Source organism: Sapajus apella, unplaced genomic scaffold (genome assembly GCF_009761245.1).
Source record: "Sapajus apella isolate SASKATOON/1434 unplaced genomic scaffold, GSC_monkey_1.0 scaffold12, whole genome shotgun sequence".
In the NCBI taxonomy this organism is placed as follows: Eukaryota; Metazoa; Chordata; class Mammalia; order Primates; family Cebidae; genus Sapajus; species Sapajus apella.
Genome location: NW_022436952.1, coordinates 27,141,030 through 27,159,298, shown reverse-complemented (window position 1 = coordinate 27,159,298; position 18,269 = coordinate 27,141,030). Strand labels below are relative to the sequence as shown.

Below are 18,269 nucleotides of genomic sequence, written 5' to 3'. Positions count from 1 at the left end.
TTTTGTATTTTAGTAGAGATAGGGTTTCATCATATTGGTCAGGCTGGTCTTGAGCTCCTGACCTCAGGTGATCCATTCACCTCAGCCTCCCAATGTGCTGGGATTACAGGTGTAAGCCACCACACCTGGCCCACAGTAGTTTTATATTGATTTAAAAATGCAAAAAGGCCAGGCTCAGTGACTCATGCTAGTAATCCCGGTACTTCTGGAGGCCCAGGTAACGAAGCAAGACCCTGTCTCTAAAAATAAGGAAATCTTTTTGGAAATGCTTCCTGAGTTTGATTTCCAGTTCATTCAATTCAGCTAATATATAATAGGGTACTTATTGTATACAAAGCTTATCCTGGGTGAGGGGAATGCAGATACCCTTGGAACATAGTCCTTGCCATAATTGGGAGTCTGTCTGGGGAAGGGAGATGAGGAAACCATCTATTAATATTTTACCATACAATTCTCCCATTTAAAAGATAGTTTGATTTTTAGAAAGAGCCAGACATTTTGTGGATCTTTTTTGTTTGTTTTTTGTTTTTTGTTTTTTTGAGATGGAGTCTTGCTCTGCCTCCAGGCTGCAGCGCAGTGGTGTGATCTTGGCTCACTGCAACCTCTGCCTCCCGGGTTCAAGCAATTCTCTGCCTCAGCCTACCGAGTAGCTGGGATTACAGGTGCCTGCTACCACGCCCAGCTAATTTTTTTTGTATTTTTAGCAGAGACAGGTTTTGCTATCTTGGCCAGGCTGGTCTTGAACTCTTGAGCTCGTAATCCACCCATCTCAGTCTTCCAAAGTGCTGGGTTTATAGGCGTGAGCCACTGTGCCCAGGTGACTTTTTATTTATTTATTTATTTAGGGACAGAGTTTCGCTCTTGTTACCCAGGCTGGAGTGCAATGGCGCGATCTCGGCTCACCGCAACCTCCGCCTCCTGGGTTCAGGCAATTCTCCTGCCTCAGCCTCCTGAGTAGCTGGGATTACAGGCACGCGCTACCATGCCCAGCTAATTTTTTGTATTTTTAGCAGAGACGGGGCTTCACCGTGTTGACCAGGATGGTCTCGATCTCTTGACCTTGTGATCCACCCACCTCGGCCTCCCAAAGTGCTGGGATTACAGGCTTGAGCCACCGCGCCCAGCTTTATTTTTATTTTTTTTATGTGAACATAACCTCAGTATTTTATTGTCTTCATTATAAAAAAAAAGATGACACTTAGAACTGGATATCATTTGGCCCTTTCACTTCTCATCTTCTCCCACTTCAAAATGCTTGCAGCTCTTAATACCCAGCACTCTCTTTGTTCTGCATTTGGGCTTAACACACTCAAGCCTTGGCTTGATTTGTCGGGAATATCAACTAGTTTGCTCACCCATAGGCAGATACTTGTTGTTTTGATTCTAGTGAGGGTGAAGTGTATTTCATGGTGATTTTAATTTGCATTACCCTGATGGCTAAGAATATTGAATAACGCTTCATGTGCTTATTGGCTATTTGCATATCTTTTTTTTTTTTTAAGACAGTTTCCCTCTGTCACCCAGGCTGGAGTGCAGTGGCACATTCTCAGCTCACTGCAACCTCCATCTCCCAGGCTCAAGCAATTCTCATGCCTAAGCCTCCTGAGAAGTGGGGTTATAGGCATGTGCCACGAACCCCAGCTATTTTTTTTTTTTTTTTTTGGGAAAGAGTCTTGCTCTGTGGCCCAGGCTGGAGTGCAGTGGCACGATCTTGGCTCCCTGCTAACTTTGCCTCCTGGGTTCAAGCAATTCTCCTGCTTCAGCCTCCTGAGTAGTTGGGACTACAGACACAAGCTGCCACACTCAGCTAATTTTTTATATTTTTTATTTATTTCTTATGGTTTCACCATATTGGCCAGGCTGGTCTCCTGACCTGACCTCATAATCCGCCTGCCTCAGCCTCCCAAAGTGCTGGGATTACAGGTGTGAGCCACTGTGCCCGATCCTGTAATACAGTATTTTAATATATAAAGGCTTGGCATGACTACACGAGGAAACAACAACATCACCACAGATTTTCAGAATTTCCCTTTGGGAGTGTTTCAGCTGTCATGGAGAACCACTCAATTGTGAAGAATGTTTGAAACAGCTGGGTAAAATAAATTTAAAAAAAAGATATGCATAAAAGGAATGCTGGCTGGGCATGGTGGCTCACGCCTGTAATATCAGCACTTTAGGAGACTGAGGCAAGTGGATCACTTTAGGTCAGGAGTTCAAGACCAGCCTGACCAACATTGAGAAACCCTGTCTCTACTAAAAATACAAAAATTAGCTGGGTGTGGTGGTGCGCCCCTGTAATCCTAGCTACTGAGGAGGCTGAGGCAGGAGAATCGCTTGAACCTGGGAGGCGGAGGTTGCAGTGAGCCAAGATTGTGTCATTGCACTGCAGCCTGGGCGACAGAGCAAGACTTTGTCTCAAAAAAAAAAAAAAAGAAAGAAAGAAAAGAAAAGAAGGAATGCCAAGTAGCAGTGAGAATATAGTTGCAGTTTGCATAAATTTGGAGTATCTGGAGTAAAAGTGCTGGAAGATTCTGCAGCTTTCTTTCTCCAGCAGTGCTGGGGAAATGGGAGTTGAGGAGATGACTGCTGGTTGGATCTGGGATCAGTTAGAGCAGGGAGTCTAACCTCCTGGGCCGCAAATGGTACCAGTTGGTGGCCTGTTAGGAACTAGGCCACATAGCAGGAAGTGAATGGGCATTAACTCCTAAGTTTTGCCTCCTGTCAGATCAGCAGCCACATTAGATTCTCATAGGAGTGCAAACCCTATTGTGAACTGAGCATGCAAGGGATCTATGCTGCACACTCCAGGAGAATCTAATGCCTGATCAGCTGAGGTGGAACAGTTTCATCCCGAAACCTTCCCACCCACCCCCCATTATCTGTGGAAAACTTGAAAATGGTCTTCCATGAAACTGATCCCTGGTGCCAAAAACGTTGGGGATCTCTGAGATATGCTATGCTGCAGCATGAAGTGAGTGAGAGAGGGGGCTAAGGGCCTCGTGAATGAAATGACATGGAAAGTCTGAAGGATCAGATGAATTGAGGGATGAGCTGTGGCAGTGAGTAGACCTGAGGTCCACGGAAGGCTTTTGTAAGCTTAAAATGTGTAAAATGCTGAGAAAAGGGAACAAGAAAACAAGCTTTTAAAATGTATTTCTGATCTAGCAAAAAAAGAAATCCACAGTGACCCAGAGAAAGAAACAAATCCAGAAAGGAAAGGTAGGGATGGACCCTGTGTATTTCCTGAGGACATTGGCTATCCTCAGAAGCTCTGGGGCTGGGACCACAGGCAGGAGACAAAGCCTGGGGACTGAGCTGGAGACCACAGGCAGGACCACAGGCAGGAGACAAAGCCTGGGACCTGAGCTGGGTGAGACGTCTGACTAGAGAGTCCCTCCCCATTCTATAAAGTGGCAATCCCAGGAGAAGAACACCCTCAGTTCTGAGCAATGCCCCCTCCCCAAGAGAAAGATGTTAGGGATATGTGTCTATGTAAGCCTCACTCTGAGAATGGGAAGGGGCACAGAAATCTTCACCACTGTCTCATACTCACAGTCCCTCAAAATGGATCAGAATTCATACGATATGTGCATATGTTAGGGGATGGCACAGAAAGTTACTTTGAATTAGCCTGGCTTGGTAATGTCCCCAGGCACCAGGCAGAAACAAAAGGAAACACTCTGTAGTCTATTCATTTATTAAAATGAAAGTACAATAATTGAAGTAATAATCTTAGTGAATGGGTTAAACAGCAGACATTGCCAAGGAGAATTAGTGAACACATACATATCTGAAAAATTACGCAGGATGCAGCTCAAAGAAATATAGAGATGGGAAAACACAAAAAAGATTCAAAGATAATATGGAGACTAGAATGAGAAGGGTCAAGAAAAATGTAATGGGAGTTCCAGAAGGTGGAGTGAAAGCAATATTTGAAAAGGTAATGGTATATATAAATATATTTATTGTGTACACATTGTTTTGAAGTATCTATACATTGTAGAATGGTTACAGGGAGCTAATTAACATATGCATTACCTTATGTACGTATTTTATTGTGGTGATGATGCTTAAAATATGCTCTCAGGAATTTTCAAGAATATATTAAGTAGCCGGGCGTGGTGGCTCACGCCTGTAATCCCAGCACTTTGGGAGGCCGAGGCGGGTGGATCACGAGGTCAAGAGATCGAGACCATCCTGGTCAACATGGTGGAACCCCGTCTCTACTAAAAATACAAAAATTAGCTGGGCATGGTGGCGCATGCCTGTAATCCCAGCTACTCAGGAGGCTGAGGCAGGAGAATTGCCTGAACCCAGGAGATGGAGGTTGCGGTGAGCCGAGATCGCGCCATTGCACTCCAGCCTGCGGAACAAGAGCGAAACTCCGTCTCGAAAAAAAAAAAAAAAAGAATATATTAAGTATAGTCACCATTTTTTTTGAGAGGGATTCTCATTCTGTCCCCCAGGCTACAGTGCAGTGGCATGATCTTGACTCACTGCAACTTCTGCCTCCCAGGTTCAAGTGATTCTCTTGCCTTGGCCTCTTGAGTAGCTGGGATTACAGGTGCCTGCCACCACACCTGGTTACTTTTTATATTTTTAGTAGAGATGGGGTTTCTCCATGTTGACCAGGCTGGTCTCAAACTCCTGACCTCAAGTGATCCACCCGTCTCCGCCTCCCAAAGTGCTGGGATTACAGGCGTGAGCCACTGCGCCTGACTAAATTCAGTTTCTTGATCCTTGATCATATTCCTTTTTTTTTTTTTTTTTTGAGACAGAGTCTCACACTGTCATCCAGGCTGGAGTGTAGTGGTGTGATCTCGGCTCACTGAAACCTCCACCTCCCAGGTTCAAGCGATTCTCCTGCCTCAGCCTCCCAAGTAACTGAGACTACAGATGTGAGCCACTGTGCCCAGCTAATTTTTTGTATTTTTTAAGTAGAGACGGGGTTTCACTATATTGGTCAGGCTGGTCTTGAACTCCTGACCTTGTGATCCACCCACCTAGATCTCCCAAAGTGCTGGGATTACAGGCATGAGCCACCACGCCTTGCCAGATCCTTGATCATATTCTTATCTTCCCAAGGTTTTTTTTTTTTTTTTTAATCTTTCCAAAGTTTATTCAGGCTTCCCATTTCTCCTTTTCTATCACATTTCTCAGACAGCTTTCTTTCTTTTTTTTTTTTTTTTTCCTGGGTAACAGGAGTTTCCCTCTGTTACCCAGGCTGGAGTGCAATGGCGCAATCTCGGCTCACCGCAACCTCCGCCTCCTGAGTCCAGGCAATTCTCCTGCCTCAGCCTCCTGAGCAGCTGGGATTACAGGCACGCGCCACCATGCCCAGCTAATTTTTTGTATTTTTAGTAGAGACGGGATTTCACCATGTTGACCAGGATGGTCTCGATTTCTTGACCTCGCTATCCACCCGCCTCGGCCTCCCAAAGTGCTGAGCCACTGCGTGAGCCACTGCGTGAGCCACTGCGTGAGCCACTGCGCCCAGCTCAGACAGCTTTCTAATCATCATACACACACCCTATAGATAGATGGATAGATAAAAAGATATGTAAGTATAGATATCCTCCATGCCAGGTACGTTGCTAGCCTGAGACTCCAGCAGTGACTGAGATGAAAACTCTCCGGTCCTTGGATAGTCTGTAGTCTAGCCCAGGAAACTGACTGATAATCACACAGTGGAATAATGAATGGATTGGAGATGTGATAAAGACTACAAGAGAAATTAAATAACTCTTACTGTGATAACAGAGGGTTCTCAGCATGGGAAGAGAAGTCAGATTTAGCAGGGTAAAAACATTTTAAGCAAGGGAAACTACACAGGCAAAGGCTCTGAGGCTGGAAGGAGGCTGTGGCTGTAGCTGTGGCTGTGGCATGGTGGACAGTACAGGGAGGCTGGAAAGGCTATGGAGCGAGCCCATGCAGAGCCTCGAGCATGGGAAGGAGCTGGGGCTTTATCCAGAGGGCAGTAAAGGGGTATTGAAGGGCTTTGGACAATGGAATAACATTAGATTAGAGCAGCACCAATGCTCCTTCTTGACATCTTGTTAACATGTATTCACATGAGGGTTCTTTCTGCTAAACCTCCATCAAGTCTCAAGCTGTTTGGCTTTTTTTTTTTTTTGAGATGAAGTCTCGCTCTGTTGCCAGGCTGGAGTGCTATGGAGTGATCTCAACTCACTGCAACCTCCACCTCCCAGGTTCAGGCAGTTCTGCTTCAGCCTCCTGAGTAGCTAGGATTACAGGTGCCTGCCACCACAACTGGTCATTTTTGTATTTTTAGTAGAGATAGGGTTTCACCACCTTGGCCAGGCTGGTCTCAAACTCCTGACCACAAGTGATCCACCCACCTCGGCCTCCCAAAGTGTTAGGATTATAGGCATGAGCCTCCGCGTCTGGCAGCTGGCTTATTATATTCTTCAACCATCCTCTGGTCATTTTCAGCAAATATGACAAACTCATCTCCCCCTTTTTTATACAATACAGATGTATCTGTAGTCCTCCATTCATACAGTGTTGATAATTGCCAGGCTCCATTTTTCATGCTTACTTAGAACAGTGGTTCTCAGCCTTTTTTTCTAATCTGACATATACCCAGAACAAATGATACTCACTTGCCAGAAAGTTTCCACCCTACAGTTTCTCAAACGGTGTGATGTAACATACTGACCCCCCCAATCCTCAGGGCCTTTGGGTGGGATGTTAGAGTGGGTGACTGGAGCCCTTGGGCCAGTTACCTCACATAAGCAGTTCACCTGGGATGCCACATGCTTTCTGGGTGATCCAGATTGTTTTTCTATAGATGTCACCCTAGTTGTGTGTGCATAAAAATAAAAAAGGGCTGGGGGCTCACTTTTTATGTATCCGGACTTTAATGCCAGCACTTTGGGAGGCCAAGGCAGGTGGATCACCTGAGGTCAGGAGTTCGAGACCAGCCTGGCCAAGACGGTGAAATCCTCTCTACTCAAAATACAAAAAATTAACCAGGCATGGTGGCATGTGCCTGTAGTCCCAGCTACTTGGGAGGCTGAGGCAAGAGAATTGCTTGAACCTGGGAGGGGAGGTTGCAGTGAGCTGAGATTGTGCCATTGCACTCCAGCCTGGGCAACAGAGTGAGACTCTGTCAATAAATAAATAAATAAATAATAGCTGGGCGTGGTGGTAGGCACCTGTAATCCCAGCTACTCAGGAGGCTAAGGCAGGAAACTGCTTGAACCCAGGAGACAGAGGTTTGCAGTGAGCTGACACAGTGCCACTGCACTCCAGCGTGGGTGACAGAGTGCTACTACATCTCAAAAAAAATAAATAAATAAAATGGAAGTGCTTTCCAGGGATATGTGGATTTTAATGCCTCCTCTACCACTTGAGCACATTTGTGCCTCTCTTGGCCTCAGTTTTCTCATCTGCAGAATAGAGATATTATCTATTCTGTAGAATTGTTGAGTAGATTAAATGAGTAAGGTGTGTGAAGTTCTTGTCCCTGTGCTGGCGCACCATGAGCCTTCAGTGGGCATTGGCTGAGATGATTTAGTAGACAGTCATGACTGGACCCAGGCTCCAGTTACTTCTTCCACATTTGCAGGGGTTTATAGTTACTAGAGCTCCTCCAGGGATATCAGTAGCAGAGGCTTTGGTAGCTGGGAGAGGTGCAATTTTTTGCTATAAGGATGACTTTGTTTAGGACCATCAGGATAGGTATAGGGACCACTGCAACCGGGTCTTGTAGCAGAGGAGAAAGATTAGGCATAAGTCTGAAGTACAGCACGGGCAAATGGGAATTTATACCCAAGGAGCACTGTGAAGGTCAGTGGATGGAAAATTACCAAGAGGAATCATCAGGGGTAAGAGGAATTCTGGCTAAACTGATCTAACAGGATTCTTGTTGAAGACAGGCTGGGGTGATCAGCTATCACTTGTGGGGTAGTGTAGGATGAGGAACCTGATGAGATTTGGAGAATGGGGGTTTCAGCTAAATTGACTTAGCAGAGTTCCTTTACTAAAATTGGATTTTACAAGAACATGCACAGACTGGTCTATGAGAAGTTTCAGAAGCCTGACTAAAGTTTGGCCAAGCAAAGAATCTTTTTCTTTGAGCCAGAGTCTCACTCTGTTGCCCAGGCTGGAATGCAGTGGTGCGATCTCTGCTCACTGCAGTCTCCGCCTCCTGGGTCCAAGCAATTCTCCTGCCTCAGCCTCCCAAGTAGGGATTAGAGGTACCTCCCACCACACCCTGCTGATTTTTTTAAATTTTTAGTAGAGACAGGGTTTCACCATGTTGGCCAGGCAGATCTCAAACTCCTGAGCTCAGGTGATCCACGTGCCTCAGCCTCCTTAAGTGCTGGGATTACAGGCGTGAGCCACCATGCCCGTACAGCAAAGAATCTTTGTCATGCCTCAGGTTCTTTATCCATGAAATGGGAATGATTCCATTTCCTACCTCAGAGTTGTGAGGATTAACCATAAAGTCCAGATACATAGTAAACACTCAGTAGTTAGCTGTTATTATTTCTTTGCAATGAGCCAAGATAGCGCCACTGCACTCCAGCCTGGCGACAGAGTGAGACTCCGTCTCAAATTAAATAAATAAGTAAATGAAATGAAATGAAATGAAAATAAATAAAAATGGCGTTTGTTATGTAAGTTCATAAAGCAGTTGTGACTGTCAAAAAGTCAACATGTGTATGTATGTGTACATCATATACATACACATCTGTATATGTACATCATACATACACATATATACACATGTAAGAGCACTCGGTTTGTTAGGAAATCCAGGCCTGATGCTACTTCCCTGTGCGGCAGGAACTGCAGATACTTGAATCTTGGCTAAGTCAGTTTGGGATCCCAAAGTACAGAGGGCAACAGTCAAGGGGCAGAATAGCCTGGGTGGGGGGTAGCCGCATTTTACACGCATTCTGTTACTCAGTCCTCACAGAAATCTTGTGAGTGAGGCAGGCAGTATTATTCCCACTTTACAATTTTAGGAAACGGAAACAGAGTTTGACGAAGACCCAGAGTGGAGCAGCAATTCAGACCCGACACAACCGACCCAGTTGCCTTCCCCTATGCCGCCCCTAACGCCACCGCCTCCCTGACTGCCCTGCCCAGCAGCACCCGATTCAGACTCGTTGTTAGAAATCCACGCCAGGATCTTTACGTGTGCCCACAAAGGGAAAGAATCATTTCGTGTCAGCCTCCCCAAGATGGCAGCTGCTGAAGACAAGTTCCTGCCACCGCTGCGGCTCCCCGAGCTGTTCGATTCTGGCAAACAGCTTCTGGACGAAGTTGAAGGAGCAACTGAACCCACCGGTTCCCCACTATTCCAGGAGAAGGTGTCCAAGGGCCTCGACCTTCTTGAGAAGGCTGCCAAAATGTTATTGCAGCTTGACTTGTTCAGCCAAAATGAAGATTTGGAGGAGATTACTTCCACTGACCTGAAGTACCTGATGGTGCCAGCATTTCAAGGAGCCCTCACCGTGAAACAAGTCAACCCCAGTAAGCATCTAGATCATTTGGAGCAGGCTCGCAAACACTTTATAAACTACTTAACGCAGTGCCATTACTATCATGTGGCCGAGTTTGAGCTGCCCAAAACCAAGAACAACTCAGGTGAAAATCACACTGCTATTACCTCCCAGCCTCGTTGCTATGGCATCTCAAAGACAGGCTAAAATAGAGAGATACAAGAAGAAGGAGTTGGAGCATAGGTTGTCTGCCATGAAATCTGCTGTGGAAAGTGGTCAAGCAAATGATGAGCATGTTCGTGAATATTATCTTCTTCACCTTCGGAGGTGGATTGATATCAGCTTAGAAGAGATTGAGAGCATTGACCAGGAAATAGAGATCCTGGGAGAGAGAGACTCTTCAAGAGAGGCATCCACTTCTAACTCATCTCGACAGGAGAGGCCTCTAGTGAAACCTTTCATTCTCACTCGGAACATGGCACAAGCCAAAGTATTTGGCACTGGTTATCCAAGCCTGGCTTCTATGACAGTGAGTGACTGGTATGATCAACATTGGAAACATGGAACGTTACCAGATCAGGGAATAGCCAAGGCAACACCAGAAGAATTTGGAAAAGCCACTCAGCAACAGGAAGATCAAGAAAAGGAAAAAGAGGTTGATGAACAAACACTCTAGAGAGCTCGGGAGTGGGATGACTGGAAGGACACCAACCCTAGGGGCTATGGCAACCGACAGAACATGGGTTAATCTTCCCACAACACGGCAGCACTGCAGGGTGCACAACTTCCCCTCTCCCTGGGCTCCCCCTACAGCTGTGTACAACTAAGGCAAAGATGCTTAATGTTCATGCTTGCTTTGAGTTCAATAAAGCATTAAATTATTAAGCCTGTATTTGTACCCTAGATGATGTGAGCCAGCAATCTAGTTTTGGCATCATCATCCTCATCCTGGAGTGTTCCAATTTCTTTCTTTTTTTATTTTATTTTATTTTATTTTAAAAAGAGACGCCGTCTCCCTATGTTGCCCAGGCTGGAGTGCAGTGGCTATTCACAGGCGCGATCCCACTACTGATCAGCACGGGAGTTTTGACCTGCTCCGTTTCCGACCTGGGCCGGATCACTCCTCCTTAGGCAACGTGGTGGTCCCCAGTTCCCAGGAGGTCACCATATTGATGCCGAACTTAGTGCGGATATCCTATCGGCATAGCGCACTACAGCCCAGAACTCCTGGGCTCACGCGATCCTCCCGCCTCAGCCTCCCAAGTAACTGGGAATACAGGCACGGGCCACCGCGCCCGGCCCAATTTCTTAAGTGGAAAGAAAAAGGCACCGAGGGCCGGGCGCGGGGCTCATGCCTGTAACTCCAGCACTTTGGGAGGCCAAGGTTGGCGGATCACCTGAGGTCAAGAGTTCGAGACCAGCTGGCCAAGGTGGTGAAACCCCATCTAATGGGGTTTTGTATTTTGTACCAAAAATACAAAATTACCGTGCGTGATGGCAGGCGCCTGTAATCCCAGCTACTCGGGAGGCTGAAGCAGGAGAACTGCTTGAACCCGGGAGGCGGACGTTGCAGTGAGCCGGGATGACGCCATTCCATTCCAGCCAGGGCAACAAAAGTGAAACTCCGTCTCAAAAAAAAAAAAAAAAAAGCACTGAGAAATGGCTCTGTATAATTAATGGCTCTATGAATTTTCTGAAAGTAATAAAAAAGCCCGTGCAGAAAAAAGAAAAGAAAATTCTCATCACACAAGGCGATTTTTTAAAAATCTGAGCAGTAGCTAGAGCGATGGCTCCAGAAGAGAAACCAGTAAGGGCGGCCAGAAGCATATATGGCGTCACTATAAGAGGCGGGGATATGTAGATTAGGGACGCAGTGATTGCCGGTTCTAGTGAGTTCTTCTCACAGAAGAATTTTTCTAGCGAGTATCAGAGAAGGTGTAGTCTGAGATGTGTCATACAAAGAAGCGGTAGTTTCGAGCCGAACGCCTAACTCATAATACAATTTGCCATGACTAAGTTGTGTGTTGAGGATGTTGAGGTAGTAGCAGTCAGCAAGCGCTCGTGTTTACGTGAAAGAGAAAACACCAGTATCACGAAGGTTGTTTTTTGACTGCGAGGTGTGTGTGTTGCGTTTTGGATGTGTTGGTTTCTGTGATTTTTCCCAAATGTAGGAAACGAAAGAGCAGTGTCTGAGATACCGAGATCACTGTGATGCCATGTGTTTGTAGTTGTAATTGGCTTAATGACTTTTTTTTTTTGAGACGGAGTTTCGCTCTTGTTACCCAGGCTGGAGTGCAATGGCGCCATCTCGGCTCACCGCAACCTCCGTCTCCTGGGTTCAATCAATTCTCCTGCCTCAGCCTCCCGAGTAGCTGGGACTACAGGCGTGCGCCACCATGCCCAGCTAATTTTTGTATTTTTAGTAGAGACGGGGTTTCACCATGTTGACCAGGATGGTCTCGATCTCTTGACCTCGTGATCCACCCGCCTCGGCCTCCCAAAGTGCTGGGATTACAAGCGTGAGCCTCCGCGCCCGGCCTGGCTTAATGACTTTTCAATTGTATTTGCTTTATTTAATTAGGTGCTTGGTAAACCGTTAATCCCGTTTGAAGAACCCGGATCTGGGGTGGTACGCACCTATCAGTGCTAGCTAGTAGGGAGGCTGAGAGGGGAGACTCATTTGAGTCCATATCCAGGGTTTTTTTTGTTTTCGTTTTTGTTTTTGTTTTTTTTTTAGACGGAGTTTCCCTCTTGTTACCCAGGCTGGAGTGCAATGGCGCGATCTCAGCTCACCGCAACCTCCGCCTCCTGGGTTCAGGCAATTCTCCTGCCTCAGCCTCCTGAGTAGCTGGGATTACAGGCACGCGCCACCATGCCCAGCTGATTTTTTGTATTTTTAGTAGAGACGGGGTTTCACCATGTTGACCAGGATGGTCTCGATTTCTTGACCTCGTCATCCACCCGCCTCGGCCTCCCAAAGTGCTGGGATTACAGGCGTGAGCCACCGCGCCCGGCCCCATATCCTGGTTTTAATGAGCCGATGTCATGTGGATAGAGACCTTATCTCAATGAAGAAGAAAAAAATCCCTAATCCACTTGTTTAGTTCAGTTTTCCCATGCAGATAAATTTACCAGTTTGCTACCTTAGCCTTTTTTTCTGGTGGGATGAATTGCTGAGATAGCCCGGCGCGATGGCTCAAGCCTGTAATCTCGGCATTTGGGAGGCCCAGGCCGTCGGATTACCTGAGGTTAGAAGTTCAAGACCAACCTGGGCAATGTGGTGAAACCCAGTCTCTCATAAAAATACAAAATTACCTGGGCGTGGTGGCGCATGCATGTAATCCCAGCTATGTGGGAGCTGAGAGTGGAGACTGGCTTGAACCCAGGGAGCGAAGGTTGCAGTGAGCCGAGATCCGCCATTGCACTCCAGCCTGGGCAACAAGAGCGAAACTCTGTCTCACAGTAAAGAACACTAGAAATACTCTGAGAGTGGGTGTTACGTAGATGATGAAAATGCATCCGCAAATCCTTTATTAAACAAAGGTAGGTGTGGTGGTTCACACCTGTAATCCCAATATTTGGGAGGTGGGAGGATCACTTGAGCCACAGATTCCAGACTACCCTGGGCAACATGGCGAGAACCTGTGTCATAAAAAAAAAAAAAAAAACCCACCACCCCGCCCATTTTTGTATGTTTAGTAGAGAGAGGGTTTCACCATGTTGTCCAGGCTGGTCTGGAACTCCTGACCTCAGGTGTACCCCAAGATGAGTGATACAAATTTTCTTCTCCTGCCGGGTACAGTGGCTGATGCCTGTAATCCCAGCACTTTGGGAGGCTGAGGCAGGTGGATCATGAGGTCAGGAGATGGAGACCATCCTGGCGAAGAGGACGTGGTGGCAGTTGCCTGTAGTCCCAGCTACCTGGGAGGCTGAGGCAGGAGGATCGCTTGAACCCTGTAGGTGAAGGTTGAAGTGAGCCGAGATTGCACCACTGTAGTCCAGCCTGGGTGACAGAAAGATACTTTGCCTCAAAAAAAAAAAAATTCTTTCCCATTAATCAGAACCTTCCAGAGCACAGTGTTGTGGCTTACACTTGTAATCTAAGCTCTTTGGGAGGTCCAGGCAGAAGGATTGCCAGAGGTCAGGAGTTCAAGATCAGTCTGGGCAACAAAGAAAACCTTCTCTACTAAAAATACAAAAAATGATCCAGGAGTGGTGACAAGCACCTGTAGTCCCACATACGTGAGAAGCTGAGGCACAAAAGTTGCTTGAAGCGGGGAGGCCAAGGTTGCAGTAAGCTGGTATTTTGCTACTGTACCTCAGTCTGGGTGATAGAGGAAGACTCCATCTCACACAAAAAAAAAGGCTTGCAGAGGAGGCAGTGACAGTGACTTTTACTGCCTGTTCATCCACAGAGAGCAAATGAGCCCAGGACCTTGACCAGTAAGGAATTCTTACCCTTTTGCCAGTTTGTCAGGTTCCTGGATTCCCTCAACTGTGGCATCCAGAAGAGTGGAGTTTGCATCACTCAGCTCACTGTTTACAAACCATTTCTTTTCTTGGGTTTGAAGGTGAAAGCCACCCTGTTTTGCAAGACAACGCAGTGGGCTGTCTTGGGAGGATTGAATTTTCATTTCCCGGTGGGGGATGGTGGCTCAAGCCTGTAATCCCAGCACTTTGGGAGACTGAGGCGGGTGGATCACTTGAAGTCAGGAGTTCAGACCAGCCTGACCAACATGATGAAACCCCATCTCTAGTAAAAATACAAAAAATTATCCAGGTGTGTGGCACACATCTGTAATCCCAGCTACTCAGGAGGCTGAGACAGGAGAATCACTTGAACCCAGGAGGTGGAGGTTGCACTGAGCCGAGATCACACTGCTGCACTCTAGCCTGTGACAAAGTGAGACTCTGTTGCGGGGTTGGGGAGGGAAAGCCGGGTGTGGTGATGCACGCCTGTAATCCCAGCTTCTCGGGAGGCTGAGGCGTGAGAATAGTGTAACTGCCCAAGGGGTTTACCTTGTCTGCTGCCTAGACAGAGCCAATTCATCAAGACAAGGGAATTGCAATAGAGAAGTTAATTCACACAGAGCCGGCTGTGCAGGAGACTTAAGTTTTATTGTTATTCAAATCGCAGAACATACCGGGAGCAGAGTTTTTAAGGATAACTTGGTAGGTGGGGGGAAGCCAGTGAGCCAGGAGTGCTGATTGGTCAGGTCAGGGAAGAAATCACAGGGAGTAGAAGCTGTCTTCTTGTGCTGAGTCAGTTTCTGGGTGGGGGCCATAAGATCAGATGAGCCAGTTTATTAATCTGGATGGTGCCAACTGATTCATCAAGGGCAAGGTCTGCAAAATATATCAAGCACTGATCTTAGGAGCAGTTTAGGAAGGGTCAGAATCTTGTAGCTTCCAGCTGTTTGAGTCCTAAACCATAATTTCTAATCTTGTGGCTAATGTTAGTCCTACAAAGGCAATCTAGTCCCCAGGTGAGAAGGAGGTCTGCTTTGGGAAAAGGCTGTTACCATCTTTGTTTAAATTATAAACTATAAACTAAGTTTCTCCCAAAGTTAGTTCAACCTATGCCCAGGAATGAATAAGGACATCTTGGAAGTTAGAAGCAAGATGGAGTTGGTTAACTTAGATTTCTTTCATTGTCTCAGTCATAATTTTGCAAAGGCTGTTTCAGTTGCTTGAACCCAGGAGGTAGAGGCTGCAGTGAGCCGGATGGTGCCACTGCACTCTAGCCTGGATAACAGAGCAAGATTCTGTCTCAAAAAAAAGAATGAGTATTTCCAATATTGCCCAGACAAAATTGTAATATACATATAACAAAGACCCAAACACCACCCGTTATTCCCCTCAGTATCTGAGTTTTAACCTGGCAAAGCAGACAAGAGGGTTTCCTCTGAGTGAGGCTGCTGAGCTTCTGCTAGTGATTCCTTCAGGATTCCACCCCCTCACCCACACACAGACGAGACAAGAACAGGCACAAGCCTTCACAAATCAGAATTCTGTAACCAGATTTAGGCCCAGCATTGTGGCACATGCCTGTAATTACAGCACTTTGGGAGGCTGAGGTGGGGGGATCACTTGAGCCCGGGAATTCAAAATCAGCCTGGACAACGTAGTGATACCTCATCTCTATTTAAAAAAATAAATAAATAAAAATAAAACCATATTTGGCCAGCATGGTGGCTCACACCTATAATCCCAGAACTTTGGGAGCCTGAGGCAGGAGGAGTGTTTGAGGCCAGGAGTTGAAGATCAGTCAGCCTGGGCAACATAGCAAGCTCCCACTTCTAAAAAAAATTTAAATAAAATAAGTAAATACAACCAGATTCCTTTTTTTTTTTTTTTTTTTTTGAGACAGAGTATTGCTCAGTCACCCAGGCTGGAGTGCAATGGCATGATCTCAATTCATTGTAACCTCCACCTCCCTGGTTCAAGCGATTCTCGTGCCTCAGCCTCTTGAGTAGCTGGGACTACAGGTGCTTGCCACCACTCCTGGCCAATTTTTTTTTTTTTTTGAGATGGACTCTCACTCTGTCACCCAGGCTGGAGTGCAGTGGTATGATCTCGGCTCACTGCAACCTCCACTTCCTGGGTTCAAGCAATTATCCTATCTCAGCCTCCTGAGTACCTAGGACTACGGGTGCCCATTACCATGCCCAGCTAATTTTTTTGGATTTTAGTAGAGATGGAGTTTCACTTTGGTCAGGCTGGTCTCCAACTCCTGACCTCAGGTGATCCGCCAGCCTTGGCCTACCAAAGTGTTGGGATTACAGGTGTGTCACTGTGCTTGGCTGCCTGGCTGATTTTTGTATTTTTTGTAGAGACAGCATTTTATCATGTTGCCCAGGCTGGTCTCAAACTCCTCACCTCAGGTGATCCACCCACCTTGGCTTCTCAAAGTGTTGGGATTACAGGTGTGAGCCATCACACTCAACCAAAACCGGATTTCTGAATTGAGAACTGCAGGGTCCTGGAGTACTTCCCCTAAACAATGCCCTTTATTATCCTTCCATGGGAAAATTGCCTTAAACAGGGCCCTTTATATAGGTTCGGGAGGGTTAATAAGACCTTTGAAGACTTTACAGGGCCTCTGAGGAGGCTAAACAGATTAGGAGAAGGGAAAGGGAGTATGGATTATGCTTGGGAATAATTATCAGAGACATCTTCCAGAATCAGAAACCATTTCTCTGCTGCAAGCCATCTTATGCGCTTATGGTTGGCAATGCCCCTGTCTACAAGAGAGGTGCCAGAGATGGCCTGTGTCTTAAAGGAAGGCCTGTCTTGGGCTGCTGAAATGTTAGGGTGTTCCAGTACAGAATGAAGTCAGGCAGCTTGTTCTCATGGTCCAATAATGAGATGCAGACTGGGAAAGAAGGGAATTTATTGGCCAGGCACAGTGGCTCACACCTGTAATTCCAGCACTTTGGGAGGCTGAGGTGGGCAGATCACCTGATGTCAGGAGTTCAAGACCAGCCTGGCCAGCATGGTGAAACTCCATCTCTATGAAAAATACAAAAATTAGCAGGCATGGTCGTGGGCACCTGTAATCCCAACTACTGGGAAGGCTGAGGCAGGAGAATTGCTTGAACCTGGGAGGTGGAGATTGCAGTGAGCTGAGATCAGGTCACTGCATTCCAGCCTGGGCAACAGAGTGAGACTCTGTCTCAAAAAAAAAAAAAAAAAAAAAAAAAAAACCTACAAGTTTTTAAAATAGACATTCAAGGTCCATGCCTATGTGCATGAGTAATCCTACAAGTTGTAGTGTTTCATTCAATCTATATCTAATCTTAGGGTCTAGGATCTGGAAAGCCTTCTCTAGAGTTTTGCCAAGTTTCTTAATCTTGTTTATTTTTGAGATGGAATCCTGCTCTGTCGCCCAGGCTGCAGTGCAATGGCATACTCTCAGCCCACCGCAACCTCCACCTCCCGGGTTCAAGCAATTCTCCTGCCTCAGCCTCTCGAGTAACTGTGATTACAGGTGCGTGGTACCACACCTGGCTAATTTTTGTATTTTTAGTAGAGATGGAATTTCACCATGTTAGTCAGGCTGGTCTTGAACTCCTGACCTCTGCCCACCTTGGCCCCCCAAAGTGCTGAGATTACAGACATGAGCCACCACGCCCAGCTGGAAAGTTTCTTAATCTTAAGTGGGCCCTGGTACAAGGTGTATGTATAAAAATGCTTTTATTATTTGATCAGACTTTAGGGTCTGAGAAAGCCCAGGTGGTGTCTTTTTTTTTTTTTTTGAGACAGAGTCTCACTCTGTCACCAGGCTGGAGTTCAGTGGCACGATCTTGGCTCACTGCAACTTCTGCCTCCTGGGTTCAAGTGATTATCCTGCCTCAGCCTCCTGAGTAACAGGGATTACAGGCGCCCACCATCACACCCAGATAATTTTTGTATTTTTAGTAGAGACGGGGTTTCACCATGTTGGTCAGGCTGGTCTCAAACTCCTGACCTCATGATCCGCCTATCTTGGCCTTCCAAAGTGCTGGGTTTACAGGCGTGAGCCACCTTGCGGGGGCCCCTGGTAGTGTCTTAATGGGTTTGTTTTCACATTCTAGCCCTTGTACTCAGGCAGCAGTTTCTCCAGTTCTTTAATGTTTAACGTATGCATTCATCAAAATTATAGTAAAGGGTTAGTGGAAAATGGACTGTTCTCACTGCTGATGGAAACTTGGACTGTTACAAAGGGGGCACTGAGCCGTGGTTAAATGCTCACAAGGGACATCTTTTCATGGGATCACCATTAAATTGTAATCCCACGTGGCAAGTCAGTAT

The 18,269-nt window shown here is 46.5% G+C and overlaps 1 pseudogene; it reads left to right on the top strand.

Moving 5' to 3' along the window:
* Positions 1-9,139: 9,139 nt before the first annotated feature.
* On the top strand, positions 9,140-10,752 carry LOC116553291 (annotated as a pseudogene).
* Positions 10,753-18,269: the final 7,517 nt, after the last annotated feature.